This window comes from Lytechinus variegatus, chromosome 10 (genome assembly GCF_018143015.1).
Source record: "Lytechinus variegatus isolate NC3 chromosome 10, Lvar_3.0, whole genome shotgun sequence".
Classification (NCBI taxonomy): domain Eukaryota; kingdom Metazoa; phylum Echinodermata; class Echinoidea; order Temnopleuroida; family Toxopneustidae; genus Lytechinus; species Lytechinus variegatus.
In genome coordinates, this window is record NC_054749.1 from 21,745,941 (window position 1) to 21,767,330 (window position 21,390).

General features: G+C 35.4%; 2 long non-coding RNA genes across 3 annotated transcripts; one reads left to right on the forward strand and one right to left on the reverse strand.

Annotated features, from left to right (window-relative positions):
• Positions 1-1,949: 1,949 nt before the first annotated feature.
• LOC121423063 lies at positions 1,950-12,831 on the reverse strand. 2 transcript variants are annotated; one of them, XR_005971228.1, is made up of 2 exons: positions 8,606-12,831; positions 1,950-6,360 (listed from the first exon to the last, which is right to left on the reverse strand). It is a non-coding gene; the product is annotated as an uncharacterized LOC121423063 (long non-coding RNA). The 2 variants fall into 2 exon arrangements; XR_005971227.1 differs by having other exon boundaries at positions 6,571-12,831.
• Positions 12,832-15,697: 2,866 nt separating this feature from the next.
• Positions 15,698-19,220, forward strand: LOC121423064. The gene is made up of 2 exons (XR_005971229.1): positions 15,698-16,534; positions 18,186-19,220. It is a non-coding gene; the product is annotated as an uncharacterized LOC121423064 (long non-coding RNA).
• The last annotated feature ends 2,170 nt before the right edge of the window (positions 19,221-21,390 follow it).

The following is a 21,390-nucleotide window of genomic DNA, read 5'->3' on the forward strand; positions in this document are numbered from 1 at the left end:
GGCCACACTCTAAAAATGCTGTGTGCCAGCTGTTTTAAATTTTAAGCATGTTGTTTAAAGGGATGGTCTAGGCTGGAAATGTTTATATCTCAATGAATAGAGTAAAATACACAAAGCAAAATGCTGAAAATTCGATCAAAATCGGATCAGAAATAACGAAGTTATTGAATTTTAAAGATTTGCATTAGAAAATTTTAATTCATAAAATTTGACCAGTTCACCCTACTTCATTTTTAATGGCATTTTTGGAATCCTCATGAAATCCTCTTTCAGAAAAAGTATACTTGTGTGTGTATATAGCATGGATAGGGTGATTATTTTCAAAGTTACAACCATTTTTATACCAATAGGTGCTCTATCATGGGCGACGTAACACAAATGGGGCGAGTTCAAGACGCATGGCCACTTAATATATACCGGTACCTTAGTGTATTATCTATGAAGTTTTAGTCAGTTTATGTTTGTATTTCACTGTTATTTGTAAATGTCACGGAAAGAATATCAAAAAACATTTTAAAGCAAAAAAAAAATACTGTGTATTCTGGAAAGTATATGCAGACAGATCCATGGCCGAAAATTTGATGGAAGAGAGAATGTAAGAGAGGGAGAGACTTGAGAGAGGTAGGTGGGGGGGGGTAGTAAAGGGCAGATAGAAAGGGGAGGGGGTTGATTGATTGAGGTTTAAGGACACTATCAACACAATGTGTCATGAGTGTCTGTATATTCACCTGTCAAGTTGTACAAAATCGTATACATTCGTAATTCCAAAGCTTCGTTATTCCGAAGGTACGGATATTCCGAAGGTACGTTAATCCGAAAGAAAAATAAGGTTCGTTGTTCCTAAGGTTCGACAATCCGAAAACGAAATGAGGTTCGTTGTTCCGAAGGTTCGTTGATCCGAAAGAGAAATAAGGTTCGTTGTTCTGAAGGTTTGTTTATCAAAAAACCGAAATGACGTTCGTTGTTCATTTTGTTTTCGGACAAACCAACCTTCGGAATTACGAACCTCATTTCGTTTTCGGATTAAGGATCCTTCGAAATAACGAACCTGATTTCGTTTTTGGACTAACGAACCTTCGGAATTACGACTCTCATTTCCTTTTCGGTTTAAAGAACCTTCGGAATTACGCCACAAACGTTCGGATTAACGAAGGTTCGTTTATCAAAAAAATGAAATGACGTTCGTTGTTCATTTCGTTTTCGGACAAACCAACCTTCGGAATCGAACCTCATTTCGATTAACGAACATCGAATTATAGGCAATTTAAGTGTTTCGGACTTACGAACCTTCGGAATTACGAAGTGTAACCGTACAAAATCATGGTGGGATTTACTTTCTTAATGTTATATAATTTATGAACGAGTTAAAGTAAATGGACAAAATAAAAGAGGGGCTGACTTCACCGGAAAGGGAGAGAGGAGAAGAGAAGGGAAAGGGAAAATTGAGGGGGGGTTAATTGGCTGATAAATGATTTTATGGAAGTGTGATGGGGCATAAACAAGAGAAAAATGTGAGGCATAAAAATATTAAAAACTGCACTTTTTCCACTATCTCTGATCACTTCAGTTGCTCATGAAAATTTAAAGGAGACCACACACAGTAATCCAAACTACATCTGCCCTTCTTTTAGTTTCCCTTAGTTTTATGCAATATCTTCCCTCTAACTTTGCCTCTTCTTCTGCACAAGTTCTGCAATCTTTCTCTTCTCACCACCCCTGCTCTTTCCTGATACACCATCTCTCTACGGTCTCTCTCATACTACTACACAATACTATTCTCTTTCATCACTTTTCTCTTCTTGAAATCGCTTCAAACTCCCATTTGAAGCCATTTTAATATGGTTACAAGAAAGCTTATTTCTTAATAAAAGAAACCTGATATTTTCTATTAGGAAAATAAAGATTTATAACAGTTATCCATGGAAATAAAACACAAATTCAATATAATCTCTTTAGTTGAAATTTATTAACAATTTTTAATCTTACAACTGGACCAGAATTGCCTTTCAATAGGTAGTGAGTATTGCATCATTGTAATGCAGAGGAATAACAATGCCTAACTGGTATGCTCTGAACTCGTTCCCATCATGTAATCAGTTCCATATAGTAATCACGTCTAGAAAGTATATTATAACTTTTATCATAAATTAACACACTTTCATGTAGGAATATAAGCATTACAGACTTCATGTAGAAATAAGTAAGCCATTCACACTAAAATTCAGAAAGTTGATAGCCATGAAAGGTCAATGTATTTTGGTTGTTTAACAATGCTGTCTGTGAATAATAACTTTACGATGCAACCAAAATATTACTTGGGTGATAAATAAAAACTAAATAGCTAAAATATGAACTTTGAATAAAAATTTAATTAGGGTTACATTAAACTCTTTACCACTTTGTATAGATACATTTAGAAAATGAATGTTTCTGCCATGTCATGCATAATTTAAGACAACTCTCAATATAGCACTATGCCAAGGATATTCCATTAAAAGTACATGCACAAGTTGGAAGAATTTCATCCTCAATACAAACCCAAATTAATAACAAACTCTATGATGCAATAACATTTTTCTATTCATTTGAAGTGATACAATACAATCACATGAGCAAAATATAGATATAAATTTTTCTCAATTGCAATTTATTGCGAAACTTACGACAGATCTAGGATTAACATTTGATAATTTTCTTGCACTGCCCTGTTAAAGCCATCATTGTAAATCCAAAGTCAATAATTTACGACATCAAAACTGCATGGGTATATACATGTATATATTGAATGACTGAGTATTATAAACTCTGGATAGTGTGAAACATCAAATAACATAGCATTTACACACCTTTACCATTGGTACAGACAATGCAAACACGTAGAAACATGCCTATACTACAATTTGGTGACATATACTGATTGTGCTTGTATTAAAAGGGATATTTTGAAAAGTTAAAAAAGTGTTTATTTTATATAAATATTTAAAGGCAAAACAGAAAAAATATAAATATGAATGACAATCTGCAAAACTATGATCTGCCTAAAAGTTGCATATGAATAGCCCATTGCTTGTGTAAAAAGGCGACAATGATCTCTTCCCTGATGTAAGCTTTGTGTTATACCTAGCTTAATTGTCATGAAGTGATTGCATAAATCACTATACAAACAGTCTAGACAGTAGGCGGTGCTGCACCATCCCGAGTTTGCTCAATCTCGAGATTTTATTATATTACATTTTGTAGAAAATTAGTGTGTTGATTGGACATGTTTAAGCAATACAGAAAATGTTGATGAAGTTTATGATATATTTTAGACATTTACAAAAAACTATATAATGAAACTTTTCCAATAACAAATGTTAGAATAAAAAAGACCTCTACAGGAAGGTCATGGTTTAATACGGATATCAAGAAAATGTGCAAACGAAAATACTTTATATATAACAAATTTTTAAAGAACCCAAAGAATGTGTATAAAAGTTACAGAAACATTGTTCATAGCTTCAATCGCAAATATAAACATGAATTCTATCATCATAAATTTGAAATGTAAAACACAATTCTAGAGCGACATAGAAAATAATAAATAACATTTTAACAAAAAATGATAGAGATGTTGATTATAGTATTGAAAATAATGGAGAAGTGACCGAAGCAAGAAACTGTAAATGTATTTAATGATTTTTTCAGTAGTATTGGTTCTAAAATACACGAGTACTAGAAATCTATCTCAAGAAAATAACTAAAAGGTTTATGAAAAACCGTATTTGTCATTCTATGTACTGTACGTCAGTTACAGAAAGAAATTCATTTTGAAATTGGATGCGAATAAAAGCGCAGGTTACGATGATATTAGTCCTAAGGTAGTTAAATATTCAATTCATGCAATAGTTTCCCCTTTATGTAAAATCATTAATATGTCTCTTGAAAAAGGTGTGTTTAAAACTTGCTAAAGTAACTCCTGTCTTTAAGAATGGTAATAAAACACTTGTAACTACAGACCCATATCAATTTTATCAGTTTTCAGCAAGGTTTTTGAATAAATAGTATATGACAAATTGACAGCATTTATTTCAAAACACAACATATCATATAACAAGCACTTTGGTTTCAGACAGGGATACAACACTGCTCATGCATAAATTGATTTAACTGATAAAATAGCTAAGGAATATGAGAACAAAGCAATAACAATTGGTGTATTTTTAGACTTATCTAAAGCATTTGATTGTAAAGACCATAATATTTTAATTGATAAGCTATTATCATATAGGTTTAGAGGGACAGTATTAAAGAGGTTAATCAGTTACTTAAAAATTCGAAAACAATGTGCATGCATCAACAAAATCTATTCAGAGTTTCAGGATGTTAGAGTAGGGGTACCCCATGGGTCAAACCTAGGCCCTCTTGTTTTATATTGTACATAAATGACCTGCAACATGTAAGTAATATTTTAACTACTATCTTATTTGCAGACGATACAAGTTTATTTTATCTGGTAAGGATCCAATGCAATTAAATATTTTAAATTAAAAACAAAAAACAAAAACAGACAATAAGAATAATAACAAAGTCCCCATATTTAGCTCACTCTCATCATTTATTCCGTACATTAAAGATTCTGAAAATTTATGATATACATACCCTTCACACTGCAAGTTTTATGTTTTCACACTACAGGAATCAGTTGCCTGACACATTCAACAGTCATTTAAAAACAAATCAGTGTAAACAAATTATGATATGAGAAACTCTGATAATTTTAACATGCCTTTTTACTGTTTTTTCTTTCTCAAGAACAGTCATAAGTTATAGCAGGCCACTCATATGGAACAGTTTGCCACCTGAAATAAAACAAAGTCCTCTGCTAAACTCATTTAAAGTAAGATGTAAGTCTTACCTACTAAATATGTATACTTCACCATTTTCTCAGTGAACAGGCTTGCCTGTTTTATGTGTATGCTTTAATATTAAATATTTTTTTTTGTAATATATGTTTTTATTCAAATTCTTCACTAGTTTGTTGATTTTTGAAATGTGTGTTTCTTGCAATCTAATAAATTGATTGCAAGATGTTTTTTTTTTGTAATGAAAATCAATGTTAATCGGGGAGTAGCCTAGATAGGTCTTTTTGGCTTTTACTATTCCCCCACATCGCATTCATTACCCTATGTATTTTATTTTGTTTATTTGTCATTTTACAATATTCATTACTCCATTAATATGGAATCATGTTGATTGATCTCCATATATTGTATCTTGTATGTTTTTTTAGATGTGAAATAAATGATTTTGAATAATGGGTGTACACACAAGGGTTGAGGGTAAGAAAAGTTGAGATCATCACAGAGTAAAGATCTACATCTACATTACTATATTACTTATAACTCTAGATATAATACTGCTGGAAATTATCTATAAAGATGATTAAAACGTACATTCCTGTGTCATTGATGTTCTCAATCTGAATTGAACGATCCCCACACAACAATATAATTACGTTTTTTTTGTTCTCATAATTGATTTCAGATCAAAACACTGTCTCCACCATCATAAAGCTGTTGATGGAGTTGAAGCTGCTGGTGCACCACCACATGCTTCTCCTCCAGAGGGTTGAAAGTGCCATAGGGACAGGAAACCTTCCTCAAGAATAGCAAATTAAGAATTTGGTTTCTCGTTAAATGGGCTAGACAAACTGCATGAAAGAGGGGGGGGGGGGGGGGGAGCTTAAGACCCCTGACAACAGACAGAAGTTGGTAAGAATGTTAATTTGCTCTATGGATTAATTCAGGTTAGGTACTGTTTTAGCTTTGCCAGAAATACCAAATGCCACCAGATGCTTATCCTCCAGAGGGTGGAAAGTGCCATAGGGACAGGAAACCTTCCTCAAGAAGAGCAAATTAAGAATTTGGTATCCCATTAAACGGTCTAGACGAATTGCATGAATTGGAGGGGGGGGGGGGGGAGCTTAAGACCCCTGACAACAGACAGAAGTTGGTAAGAATGTTAATTTGCTCTATGGATTAATTTAGGTTAGATACTGTTTTAGCTTTGCCAGAAATACCAAATGCCACCAGATGCTTATCCTCCAGAGGGTGGAAAGTGCCATAGGGACAGGAAACCTTCCTCAAGAAGAGCAAATTAAGAATTTGGTATCCCGTTTAACGGTCTAGACGAATTGCATGAATTGGAGGGGGGGGGGGGGGGGCTTAAGACCCCTGACAACAGACAGAAGTTGGTAAGAATGTTAATTTGCTCTATGGATTAATTTAGGTTAGGTACTGTTTTAGCTTTGCCAGAAATACCAAATGCCACCAGATGCTTATCCTCCAGAGGGTGGAAAGTGCCATAGGGACAGGAAACCTTCCTCAAGAGCAAATTAAGAATTTGGTATCCCGACAAATGGTCTAGACGAAGTGCATGAATTGGAGGGGGGGGGGGCTTAAGACCCCTGACAACAGACAGAAGTTGGTAAGAATGTTAATTTGCTTTATAGATTAATTTAGCTTATGGTTTAGCTTTGCCAGAAATACCAAATGCCAAAAGAGACTTATCGTCCAGAGGACAGGAAACCTTCTTCAAGAAGAGGAAATTGAAGAGTTTGGTTTCTCGTTAAACGGACAAGACGAATTGCATAAACTACAGACCCATATCAATTATATCAGTTTTCAGCAAGGTTTTTGAAAAAATAGTATATGACAAATTGATACCATTTATTTCAAAACACAACATATCATATAACAAGCACTTTGGTTTCAGACAGGGATACAACACTGCTCATGCATTAATTGATTTAACTGATAAAATAGCTAAGGAATATGAGAACAAAGCAATAACAATTGGTGTATTTTTAGACTTATCTAAAGCATTTGATTGTAAAGACCATAATATTTTAATTGATAAGCTATTATCATATAGGTTTAGAGGGACAGTATTAAAGAGGTTAATCAGTTACTTAAAAATTCGAAAACAATGTGCATGCATCAACAAAATCTATTCAGAGTTTCAGGATGTTAGAGTAGGGGTACCCCATGGGTCAAACCTAGGCCCTCTTGTTTTATATTGTACATAAATGACCTGCAACATGTAAGTAATATTTTGGCTCGGTGTAAAAATGGCAGAGGTGAAATGGCAGAGGTAAAAATGGCAGAGGTAAAAAAATAAAAAGAATAATAACAAAGTCCCCATATTTAGCTCACTCTCATCATTTATTACGTAAATTAAAGATTCTGAAAATTTATGATATACATACCCTTCACACTGCAAGTTTTATGTTTTCACACTACAGGAATCAGTTGCCTGACACATTCAACAGTCATTTTAAAACAAATCAGTGTAAACAAAATATGATATGAGAAACTCTGATAATTTTAACATGCCTTTTTACCGTTTTTTCTTTCTCAAGAACAGTCATAAGTTATAGCAGACCACTCATATGGAACAGTTTGCCACCTGAAATAAAACAAAGTCCTCTGCTAAACTCATTTAAAGTAAGATGTAAGTCTTACCTACTAAATATGTATACTTCACCATTTTCTCAGTGAACAGGCTTGCCTGTTTTATGTGTATGCTTTAATATTAAATATTTTTTTTTGTAATATATGTTTTTATTCAAATTCTTCACTAGTTTGTTGATTTTGTTGATTTTTGAAATGTGTGTTTCTTGCAATCTAATAAATTGATTGAAAGATGTTTTTTTGGTAATGAAAATCAATGTTAATCGGTGAGTAGCCTAGATAGGTCTTTTTGGCTTTTACTATTCCCCCACATCGCATTCATTACCCTATGTATTTTATTTTGTTTATTTGTCATTTTACAATATTCATTACTCCATTAATATGGAATCATTTTGATTGATCTCGATATATTGTATCTTGTATGTTTTTATAGATGTGAAATAAATGATTTTGAATTTGAATAATGGGCGCACACACAAGGGTTGAGGGTAAGAAAAGTTGAGATCATCACAGAGTAGAGATCTACATTACTATATTACTTATAACTCTAGATATAATACTGCTGGAAATTATCTATAAAGATGATTAAAACGTACAAAAAAATACCGAAATATACAGAAATACCAAATGCCACTAGACACTTAACCTCCAGAGGGTGGAAAGTGCCATAGGGACAGGAAACTTTCCTCAAGAAGAGCAAATTAAGAATTTGGTATCCCGTTAAACAGTCTAGACGAATTGCATGAATGGGGGGGGGGGGAGCTTAAGACCCCTGAAAGTAGACGAAGGTGGTAAGAATGTTAATTTGTTTTATACATTAATTCAGGTTAGGTACTGTATTAGCTTTGCCAGAAATACCAAATGCCACTAGACACTTATCCTCCAGAGGGTGGAAAGTGCCATAGGGACAGGAAACCTTCAAGAAGAGCAAATTAAGAATTTGGTATCCCGTTTAACGGTCTAGACGAATTGCATGAATTGGAGGGGGGGGGGGTGCTTAAGACCCCTGACAACAGACAGAAGTTGGTAAGAATGTTAATTTGCTCTATGGATTAATTCAGGTTAGGTACTGTTTTAGCTTTGCCAGAAATACCAAATGCCACCAGATGCTTATCCTCCAGAGGGTGGAAAGTGCCATAGGGACAGGAAACCTTCCTCAATTCGTTTTATCATCCTCTTTTGTTTTCGATCTCTCTTGTAGTGAAAGATTGGCATGCTTTCTGTTGATATGCAGGGACATGTGTATATAACCTGTAGCTTTCGTTTTTATCATCCTCTTTTGTTTTCGATCCGCCTCTCTTTTTTACTTAGTGAAAGATTGGCATGCTTTCTGTTGATATGCAGGGACATGTGTATATAACCTGTAGCTTTCGTTTTTATCATCCTCTTTTGTTTTCGATCCGTCTCTCTTGTAGTGTGAGATCGGCATGCTTTCTGTTGATATGCAGGGACATGTGTATACAACCTGTAGCTTTCGTTTTTATCATCCTCTTTTGTTTTCGATCCGTCTCTCTTGTAGTGTGAGATCCGCATGCTTTCTGATGATATGCAGGGACATGTGTGGAATCATCATCCCAAACAAAAAACAAGCTTTTGGTATTAGAAGGCCATATAAATAGAACCCACCAAATGAAACGACGCAGACAGGTGCATGTTTATGAAAATGAATATAACAGTTTCAGATTAGTTAGCAAGTAAGTAGATAAGATAATGGAAAATGAATGGATAAAAATTGAAGACCTCACAATTAGAATGTAATGAATTTGGCTTTCGTTTTCATCATCCTCTTTTGTTTTCAATGCGTCTCTCTTGTAGTGTGAGATTGGCATGCTTTCTGTTGATATGCAGGGACATGTGTATACAACCTGTAGCTTTCGTTTTTATCATCCTCTGTTTTCGATCCGTCTCTCTTGTAGTGTGAGATCCGCATGCTTTCTGATGATATGCAGGGACATGTGTATACAACCTGTAGCTTTCGTTTTTATCATCCTCTGTTTTCGATCCGTCTCTCTTGTAGTGTGAGATCCGCATGCTTTCTGATGATATGCAGGGACATGTGTGGAATCATCATCCCACACAAAAAACATGCTTTTGGTATTAGAAGGCCATATAAATAGAACCCACCAAATGAAACGACGCAGACAGGTGCATGTTTATGAAAATGAATATAACAGTTTCAGATTAGTTAGCAAGTAGGTAGATAAGATAATGGAAAATGAATGGATAAAAATCGAAGACCTCACAATTAATATGCAATGAATTTGGCTTTCGTTTTCATCATCCTCTTTTGTTTTCGATCCGTCTCTCTTGTAGTGTGAGATTGGCATGCTTTCTGTTGATATGCAGGGACATGTGTGTACAACCTGTAGCTTTCGTTTTCATCATCCTCTTTTTTTTTAACCGCTAAAGATCTATAAAGATTTATTGAAATTTGTCATTTGTGTGTACTATGGTTCATTACAAAGAGTAGCACTTAAATTATGTTAAGAGACTTTTGTTGCCATGGTTAACCACTAAAGATAGAATACATTACATATTCAATGTCACGGACGGACAGAATAGAAATGGGTTTCTGCACTTGTCAGTGATCTTTTGTTGTCTGTCTAAACAAAACAATGCTGCCAATTCATTTTCATTGCAGATGTTAATTAAGTTTACTTCCCGACATAATTTTGAAGCAAGTTTCAACTTTTACTAGGACATCAAATTTGGTCACGGATGGACATTTCCAGTGTTTTATCTGATTTTTCTTTATGTTTAAATCATATTCCCAGTCGAGAGAATCCCTTTAACAATACTATTAAACATTTAATAAAAATACTGTTACTGTCTTGAACAGTGGGGGATGATTGTGCATGCCACCCCCACCCCTCTCTCTGAAAAGTGTGTGTGTATGTGGGGGGTGGGTATATCACCCATTTCCCTGGAATTTACACCCGTGATGCTGATGCATGGGCGGAAATCTGTCCCCAAAGGTAGGGGGGACCAGGGGCTGGAAAATTTGACAAGCAAAAAGAAAAAGAAAAAAAAAAGTTTTTTCACCCTAAATGTAAGGTAATTTAGTCAAAATTCAAAATACATGTATTATTAAAATGTAGGTGCTACAATTGGTAGCAGAGCGAGGTTTTTGTTTCTGTTTTGTTTTGTTTCTACTTGCTTTCTATGTATTATGTTATATTTACCATTTGATTTTTTTGAATAATGATTGAAGTGTGACCCTTTCAAGTATTTTTTTATTACACTTATATAAACTAGAGTAGGTATTGGAATTATTATAGGTTCACCATAGATTTATACCTATAATTTGTTATGTCTATCGTGGGTATAGATTTGTTTGTCTTGAAATTTTCATTAATACCTTTCTCCGCACCACTCATTTCATTTGTGGTTTGTTTAAATATAAAAAGATAACTCTGACATAGGGAATAAGAGTAGCTCAGCTTAATGTACACTACTATTGAAGTAGTGTACTTTTTTCATTGCTTCACTCCTCTCACTTTCGGTTCATTATCACTCCTCTCACTTTTGGTTCATTGGTGTGGGTATAACATATTTTGCATTTTGATTGTCTACTTCGCGATACGCTTTTGCTGGAATATTTTCTTTGATGCTTCTGTTGGCTTTCCGATGATATAGTTTCTAAGATTCATATATCTTCAATGCCAAACGTTAACTTGTTGCTCTTCAATCTGATAGTGTTAGTGACTTCTGAACAGATAAGTTTAATTCTTAACATTTCTTTGTTACACTTACTTCTGCTCATTATTTTCACTCCTTTCTATTTGTTAGGATGAATAGTAATTCCTTGATTAGTATTTGTTTTCTAGTATAATCATGGCACAAAAGAGTGATACTCCTCTTACATCCTCTCTTGAAGTGAAGGAAGATTCACCTTCTCCTGCCATGCCTACCACTGACACATTAAGTGCTTTCCTGAGTGAGTCTGGGTTAACTAGAGAACAGTTGAACCAGCTCGTTCAGGGTCATTCAGGAAGAACATTTCAGAATACTGACTCCTCTCAATCTCGCCTGCCCCGACTTGGCCTGTTTTCTGGTAAGGAGCCAGTAAAGCAGGGTGAGGTCGATTGGGAGACTTTCTATGATGTGGCGAAGGAGATTGCCGCTATGCCCAGCCTAGACGAGCAGTGTAAACGCCGCGAGATTGTCACTCAGCTTGTCCTGCCTGCCAAGGATTTTGCTAAGCAGGTTGCATCCACCCTAGATTTGCTCTCCTTCTTGGATAGCATATATGGGAGGGTGCAGAATAACAACCTGCTGTTGCAAGAATTCATGGGCATGGTCCAGGACAAGCAGGAGAAACCCTATGATTTCCTAAAGCGCCTGCAACTCAAGGCCAGTAGGCTGGTAGAAATTGGGGAGTTTTCTCCCGAGACTGCAGCCCAAAAGCTGCTTGATAAATTAAGTTGGCTGCCACGATATATATCATCACCGTAACAAACTTACATAATCAAACAAATGCACTCCCTTTTCCGAAACTCATCAGCACAGTAAGAGAGGCTGAGGCAACAAGGAATGCCAAGATGGCCCAATATAAACCAAACCCAAAGTCAGCACATAGTTATGTACAACAATTCGAAAATATGAATTTATTTCACACAGGGAACCCAAAAGAGACCCCATCTAAGCATAATAAATCACAGAAAAATTCAGCTAACAAGCATCTGCCAATAAACCTAAGTCTAATCATTCCACTACCCATTCTCAATCAGCCCCTCGATGTCCAGTTCAGGCATTGGTTTGTTTCAAGTGTGGGGACTTCGACCACAACGAAACTGATTGCCCAAACCCTCTCAATGAGGAACGAAAAACACTGAATATTGCCCGTAGAAAAGAAATAATTGCTGCGTGGGAGTCAATGAACTCACACAAGGACTCCCCAAACGAATAGAGACCCCTGTTGTTTGGCGGTTGGGTGGTCACATGGTAAACGATGGTAAACGTCCCAAGAATGTCCGAATGTTTTCTAATCAAGAATTTAGTGTAAAAAGTAGTATACCTGCAGGCTTAGTTGGTGAGCCTTGTGAAACCAGTTGTGTTGTGGATAACATTCCTACCACTTGTTTTATATGAAAAAGGCACTGAATGGTAGAGATAAGGCACGTGTACATGGTAGCACTTACACATTTTTTCTGCTCCCTTTTGTGTACAGGCATGATTCCTTGGCACTCTGGGTGGGGCAAGCCACCAAGAGACAGTGCACAGGATATGTAAGAAGGTCTTTACTGACCAATTTGCAGCAGACCTGAACTGGAAAGGGAGAGGGAGCAAGACTGAGATAGCGTCCTTAATGATTTCCAATGTGATTTGCAGTAAGTACTTTTTATAGATTTACTTTTGTTCTTCAGAAGCTGCACGGAAATGCTGGCGAGAAGCTTCAGATTCTGCCACAGAAGTCTTTGTGAAGAACTGGCTGAAGTACGCCAATAACCGCTCAGGGGGTAGGAAGATAAGGGCAGAGCAAGGTTATCATTTTTAGTGTTTTCTAAGTGGTTGTCATTGTCATTTTAAATGCATAAAAGATGTTTGCTCTTCCCTGTTGTGTAATGCAATTTATACAAGTTTGTGAGAGTCTTGATTTACTTTGGACAAGCCACAGAAGTATGAGTTCAATTAAGATGGCTTTACAAGTCAGGTATTGTCATTTTTTGAGCATTAACAGAAGATGAACATGAAATAACAATCCATTTACATGTATGCTTTCTTATCATTTCCATTGTTTGCCAGTTTCTGCAGACCATGTGAACCAACCAGAAGACACATTAGACAGCGATTGGGAGGCTTCTGGGACAGTCTCAATCTATTTAATGGCAGTAAAATAACAAATATTAGTGAAGGTTTGAGGAAAATCTAAAATAGATTAAGAGTGTTATTAGAATTTTAATGTTTGATTCGTGATGTTATAATGGTCAATGAAGGCATTTTTTTTATCTTTCATGGGTTTTCCTCAAACCTTTACCAATATCATTTTATTTTCCTATTTTTTGCAATATTTTTTTGTCAAGGTGAAGTTTCCCTTTAAAATGTGTTTCTGTAAACAGATAGGAATGTCTAATGTATGTGTATACTTCTATATATATGACGTAGATGAGAACGTTCTTCGTTGGCGTAACAGCAAGGAGACCTTGAAAGCCAGGCCAAGCAACCTCTACAACCTTCTACAACCTCTTGATGTTGGTGTCAACAAACCCTTCAAGGTCGGCGATGCTGGGAGGCATGGATGATAGATGGCAAGAAATATGTTTTTATTAGTAATATGTTTTATTAGTAATAAAGGAATAATTATCTTTTCCTTTAATCAAGCTGGTGAAGGAACTTTATTTGAATTAATGTCTTTAATGTAGTAAAGTGAGTAACATTAATTGCTGAATGCTTATGACTGTGTGTATGATGTAATATGATTGTGTATGCATGTGCTAAGGTTTATCATATTTGGGTAGTTAATTGATTTAATATTTAGTTGAACACTTGGTAGATCGACAGGTAGGGAATAAATACTGATAGAGATATACCTTCCCTCAAAATCATTTGTATTTATCATTTAATCTAAATCCTTCCGCTGTTAAGTCATATTTAAAGATCCTCTCCCTACTCCAAAATTGCAGGTGCTATGCTAAGATAATCGGTATACAAACAAAACAACCAGACACCACGATTACAGATTCCCTGAACTTTTTCCAAATGCCCCTGTCAAAACTCCATTTGGACTGATAGAGATGAAAAAGGTTACTTTCCACACTTCAATAATCCTGCAAACCAAGAGTAAACACTCATCATACATACTACTTTCTTTTATGAGTGTTACAATACCATGGCCTTCGCGCACAATGCGAGGCATATGATTCTTATTTCTTCCTCAACAAATTGGTAGAAAAAGGGTATTGAACCAGCTATCATCCTCAATAGCACTAAGATAATCGGTTAACAAAAGAACCAGACAACACAATTATAGATTCCCTGAACTTTTTCCAAATGCCCCTGTCAAAACTCCCCGAGAAATTTGGACTGAAAGAGAAAAAGGTTACTTTCCACACTTCTTCAATAACCCTGCAAACTAAAACTACGTATTTTAGGACCCTTGCCCCCCCCAAGAAACATGGCTATGATAACAAGAGTTTGACCTGTGGTACAAGGAACTGGTTCAGGACAATTATGTTTTTGTTTCAGGGAAGAATGGGGTGTCTATATACTGCAAGAGTGATTTAGACATCTTACATCAAAGCTGTCTCAGTATGATGGCGAGAGAGCGTGTGTTGTGGGAGAGTAAACAAAAAATGTGAAGTAATGTCTATCTCTGGCATAGAATAAAGCAAACAAAAATTTATACCATTTGCCATTATATTTAAATCACTTTCTTGCACAACAATACAGGGATATATCTGCCATTTTTTTTTGGCTTTATCCCCATTGTATGTTTTATATTGCATGGTGATTTTGTTTATAACTTTGTGTTGTTATTTGCTCATATACGTCATGTACAGTTATTTCGTTTGTAGATTTCCGAATTCAGACGTTCAGAATATTGAAATTTAATATAGACCAGTTGGTCAATTCTAATTGCTACTTGCAGCATTGATTAATGAGATACGATTCGGGTACACACTATGTTAATTTGTTTTTCAAAGTCATACCTTACATTCATACATATTTTTGTTATACATGTATGTATAGTGCATGCTGTGATTCACTTAGGTTATATATGTCTGATTTTTCAGTGTAATTCTTTATATATTTGGAAACGAGGATATTTCTTTTCAGAAGGTGTATCTAATGTAAGAGTAATATATTCATCCCAAATTTGTAGAAGTTGACCACAGTATACATCACTAGACCATGCAATATATTCAGGCAGTGATACAATCACATTAACCTTTGTTAACAATACCTTACCCAAATGTAAACACCATCTTCAGTGACAAACAATAGATTCCCTTAGATTAATCTTCCTTCCTTCATTAGTTCGTCTCAATCCTTTATTTATTACTCTTTGTTACCTGCATCTTCCAGACCTGTCCTTTGTTATATTTCATTAAGTTGTCTACACATGTGCAGTTTCTATAGATAGCTACAAAGGGGTAAACACCCCCTCAGAGTATAAAATAGGGGGGCTTGATATTCTCTGGGTTCTTTCCTTAGTCTTCGGACTACACTCCACCAGCTTGCGCTCCTGCCCTTTGAGGCCTTGATAGGGGAGTGCCCGAGTTCTCAAAAAGCGACTGTTTATTTATATATGGGTCATTCCACGGGGTTGGGGCAACAGCACTTTTTTGTGTTCCTTATGAATTGTTAGCTTTATCCTGAAAATGTGTTTGGTGTTTTGATGTTGCAATGTGGTTTTGTTGGAAGGCAGTTATGTAAGCAATTACTTGATGCAGAAATAAAAATGTTGAACTGCAAGTATTATTGATGGTGAGACTTTAAATGATGATGTCCAGACTCTTTTTTGGGGTACCAAGTGTGACATCCAAAATGGTCATTTTCAGTTGAAGATATCTAATCAAAAGATAAACTTAGTCAAATTCAAATGGCCATGATTGATAAAGCAACATTTGTTTAATAACAAAACAGTAATGGGATAGCAAATGAAAAGAGACTTCATATCATAAATCATTTCTACAACTCGGCATACCACCGTTACATGCGATGTCCGCGTTTATTTTTTTCTGTAACGGCGGTAATGTGGTAAATATCTAAAAATCAGAAATCATTTTTTCCAAAGTTATGTGTCAGAAATAAAGGGCAGGCAGTAAGCAACTGTTCATCAAAAGATTAGCTTTGAAAACCTATTGTAATGTCATCTAAATTAATCGAGGGTCGCCGATGTTTTGGGCGATGTCCGGGCCAAATTTGTAACGGTGGATCACATTTCATCGCGTATGTAAGAAGGAGACACCGGAGAAGAGACCGTCGTTGTATCAGACGGACGGGATGTTAGCCGAAATCCACATGCACATGAACAGCTATGATAGCGGGCGTTTTGAAGCATTGCAATGGGGAATATTCCTGCAATGTCTCTGTAACGGTGGAATGGATATCCACGATGTTTTCCCTTTCACAGCGACGTAAGTACGGAGATTTATCCCAATACTCGTGTTTTGAAACTAGTTAAACCTTATCTTTAAAATATGGAACTATATTACCATGCAGAAAGTGTTTTTAAGTTTGAAAAATCTCGCTAATTTTCCACCATCTTTCACTTCGGTCCCACGTGTAGCTTCTCGTGTAAGTGAAATATGTGATTGAGACATTGCCGTGTTTGTTCCAGATTTGCTGAATGGTTCCAAAGAAAATAATGCTTTTATTACTGTAATTCCGTGCAAACATATTTTGAATGGTAGCTGACATGATTCAATCGTAATTTAGTTGATTTTTTTTTACACAAAAATATGTTGATTCAATAGGCCAATGGATACTCAGAAACGGCTCTTTCACTGATGATCATGACGGTGACATCTCAAATTTGGTACAAAATTTCTCCTTGTTTAAATTGGCTCCTACTGATTCTAGGTAATATGGGTATCAAAGACCTGATGATTAATTTTGAATTTGCAAAAAAAAATGAGAACTTAGAACCAGTGGCGGCGCCACGGGGGAGGCAGACCCCCCCCAAAAAAAAAAAAAAAAAAAAAATTTTTTTTTTTTGGCTTGTCAGCTGATCCCAGCCCGAAAGGAGGGGGAGGGGCAAAATAATTTTTCTGTTACCACCCCCCCTACACATAGTAGATGGGCTTTGTGTATGATGAAGCATGGGAATAATTCAATTACTAGTAATTCTTAGCTGTAGGCTTAACCTTCCCAAAACTTCATCTTGTTGAATGTTGGTATACTTTCAGCACTTATTCTTTTTCCCTCATTTCTTTCTCCGTTTTTTCAATTTTTTTTTTATTTCTATATATTCAGTTGTTAAGGACTTTTTTCAATCGTATTTTAATTTATATTTATTCAATTGTCAGGAGAGGGGGTGGGTATTTGTTTTATCAGAAAGCAAAAGCCTTTGTGATTGTTTTCAATGTGATTATTTTTATTGCAATATAACGACATTTTAAAAACATGTACAAGCGAAGAAAAGAAAAAGTGACACAATCGAGTTTGTTTCACAAGAGTTTATTTGCTGTATCAGAAGGTAAATTGCAGATTTGAATTCCATTAATTCATTTAATTCCAATAAAACATAAATATATTATGTAATTGCTTGGACAATTAAACTTCGTAGATGAAAATTAAAGAGGATGGTCATACAAAACTAAATGGAATTGTCGAGATAACCACCCTTGATTATAATGCAGAATAAAATTAGATTAAATTCATCCATTGAGAAACGAAATAGATAATTTATGAAAAGGTATCGGTAATGGGCAAGTAATTGTATTGTGAAAACAAAGTAGACCACAAGAAAGCAAATACAAAAACCTTGTATAAAACATAACTTTATATTTAATTTATGAACTAGGAAATGATGAATTCTAATTGCTATGAAAAAAAATACAAAGTGAGGGTGTATTTTGCAAGAACAGATCAGATTCCTTGTCATTGCCCTAGTAATCCACCCCCTTACTTTAATGAGAAAATGTCAAGACATGTACATGGGTAAGTGATTTCATATAATAATATCGTGGAAACAATCCAGCAAGTTTTGTTGATTAAAATGTAATAATTTGAATTGTGTAAAAAATAGTCAAACTTCCAAATAATATTTTTCTCAAATAACTACAGGTAGCCTCTGTTGAAGGTAAAAATGTATATCTTCAGTACATGAAGTGTCAATCCGTTGACCTGTACTCCTGGCCTGATGGCGAAGCACAATTCTACCTCTATCTATTTTGTGACATTGACAGAGTCCTCTTCCAAACTCCCAACTGACACAGTTGTCATTGGGTCACCGATCTTCTTGAAGTTCATAAACTTGTAACCTGAATGCAGAGAGAAATATTGCAAGTTATTTCTTATTGTCAGGTTTAGTGTACAGTGTAATAATTTTTTTTTTTGCATTTGCCAGTAAGAAGTTTACCATAGAGTTTTTAACCAAAGGAAAAGATTGTAGTTTGCAGTGTTATTCTTGAACATTTATTAGAATAGCTTAGTAGAAATAGTACATTTTACTTTCTTGTTCACAACTCTATGTTCAAACAACAGGTGTAAGTTTTTTATATTCAATTTGTCCACTAAGTACTTTACAATTGTCCTTTTGGCATGCTGGAACTTAATGTTTTATCCAATGCATTTATTCCAGCGATGACATGATTATATTTTACTTAATATTATTTAGAACTACATTACCATGTAACTGAGGTAAAATAAGTTAGAGTAAACAAATTGAACAAGTTATATGTGTAAGGTACATGTATTAATGCATTGTCCATGAATTGCATGCCAACTTTGTCTTGTTTTGTCTTGAAAAACCATACATGTAGCTTAGAGGAACTAAACTAGTACCTTTTCCCTACATCTTTTTCACCCGAGTATTGTATCAAAGGTATCAAAATTATAATCGTGTACTGTACATGTATGAATAAAAAAAAACATTTTACCTGTTCATTGATGCATTTTAGAAGCTTGCCTGTAGATGTTGTATTTCTACACTTGAGTAAGATGAGTTAACTCGCATTAGTGTGTTGATACTAAAAGAATGGCAAGTACATGTAATACTATTCAATATGATCATTACAAGGACATGATGTCCATGTAACGGAGGTATGTACATTTGAGAGTAATATCGTGAAGGAGATATTTTAAAGTAATAAAGATTTGGAGATCATACATGTAAGCTAGCACTCTTGTTTTTTTCCCCTTTAGACAGACACATTTGTTTCCAGAGATAGACGGAAGTGGAACCTTGAGGATTACCGTAGTATTATTTTAAATATAAATTTATCAAGAATTTTGTACATTTTTCCTTGTTTAAACTCTAATTTAAATTGCTTTTATTTGCAAAGAATTAGACATGAAAAATGTTTTTTAGTATAATCAATTGATCTTGTGCAAATATTCTAAGGCATGAAGTGGAATTTGGTGTTTAATGGCCATTAATGGACCTTAACTTAGCAATGCTTCAAAGTATACCTCTGTTACTGAGACATGATGTCCATGTAACGGTGGTATGTACATTTGAAAGTAGAATCTTGAAGGAGTTATTTTAAAGTAAAAAGAATTGGAGATTAGGGCTGGGACTAAAACCCGGGTACCCGGGTCCCGCCCGGAAGCGTCGGGTACCCGGGTAGAAAAATCAATACCCGATACCCGAAAATTGCTCACCAGTATAACGTACATTTGATTTGTATTGCGTAGTGTAAGACATGATTGTAAACTCATCACAAAAGTACACAAGTCTCATTCTGAATCTCACCAATTACCCTCGAAATATCCTAGTTTTTCAAGTGATGATGATGTGACCGAGATCGTTCAATCGTCGCCATGTTTCTTTTGCAGCGCAGTGACGTCATCCAGGAACTGCGACGCAAGCCAATTTATGAATGAAAATATAGTAAGCATGCGCATTGCAAGCCTCAGCCCCACGCAGTATTCCGTCAAAACAAGCCTGCAATACTCTTGTCACCTCGTACCAAAATCGACCTAGAATTCGACTTTCCTTTATTTCATATAAATTATGAAAGGTATTCTCAGAGGATCTGTTTTCTCACCGATACCACGCAAGTAAGGAAATTTTATTACTACTTGCTTTTCCGTCAAAATCTTATGAAGTAGCGTCGATGTTGCATCGTGTTTGTGAGTTTGTAGAATCTATCGCTACGTGAACAAAGTCAATTGATTTCCGGGTTTCGGAACATACGAGGCGCCAGCCAATCACGTTCTTGATACCATTTTCAGTTCATCATAAACCGAAAATGGTAACACGATCGTGATTGGCTGGCGCATTTGACGCTCCGAAACCGGAAATCAATTGACTTTGTTCACGTAGCGATAGATTCTACAAACTCACGAACACGATGTAATATCGACGCTACTTCGTAAGATTTTGACGGAAAAGCAAGAAGTAATAAAAATTTGCTTACCAGTGCGGTATCGGTGGGAAAACAAATCCTCTGAGAATACCTTTTATAATTCATATAAAATATAGAAAAGTGGATTTCTTGGTCGATTTTGGTACGAGGTGACAGAGTATTGCAGACTCGTTTTGACGGAATACTGCGTGGGGCTGAGGCTTGCAATGCGCATGCTTACTATATTTTCATTCATAAATTGGCTTGCATCGCATTGGCTTGATGATGACGTCACCATGGGGTTTTTCCACCAGTCATATTTCGAGCGACATGATTTTCGGGTACCCGGGTACCCGCCCGAAAATTACCACGGGTACCCGAAAAGAAAAAAACCCGAAAGTCCCAGGCCTATTGGAGATCATAAGATAATACTGTTTTGTTTTTTTCCCTTTAGGCAGAAACATAAATGTTTCCAGAGGTAGATGGAAGTGGAAACTTGAGGATTATCGTAGTATGATTTTAAATGTAATTTGTCAATAATTTTGTACATTTTTCCTTGTTTAAACTCTAATTTAATTTGCTTTTATTTGCAAAGAATTTGACATGCAAAATGTTTTTCTTTAGTGTAATGAATTGATATTGTGCAAATATTTTAAGGCATGAAGTGGAATTTGGTGTGTAATGGCCATTAATGGACATTAACTTAACATTGCTTCTAAGTATACCTCTGTTACTGAGACATGATGTCCATGTAACGGTGGTAACACCATAAATAGGAGGTTAGGCCAGAAAGAGTAGTTTAGTTTTTCCAAAGAGAATATTCCATTCTGTTGAGGCATGACTTCTCTCAACTATTTAATTCTACATGCCATCAAAAATTCAATTTTCTAGACTGGTGAGAAAAAAGAACGACACAGAACATGGCACTGGTATACACACAGAGCATCAAGTTCCATTTATTGATGCTAAATCTTTCAAAA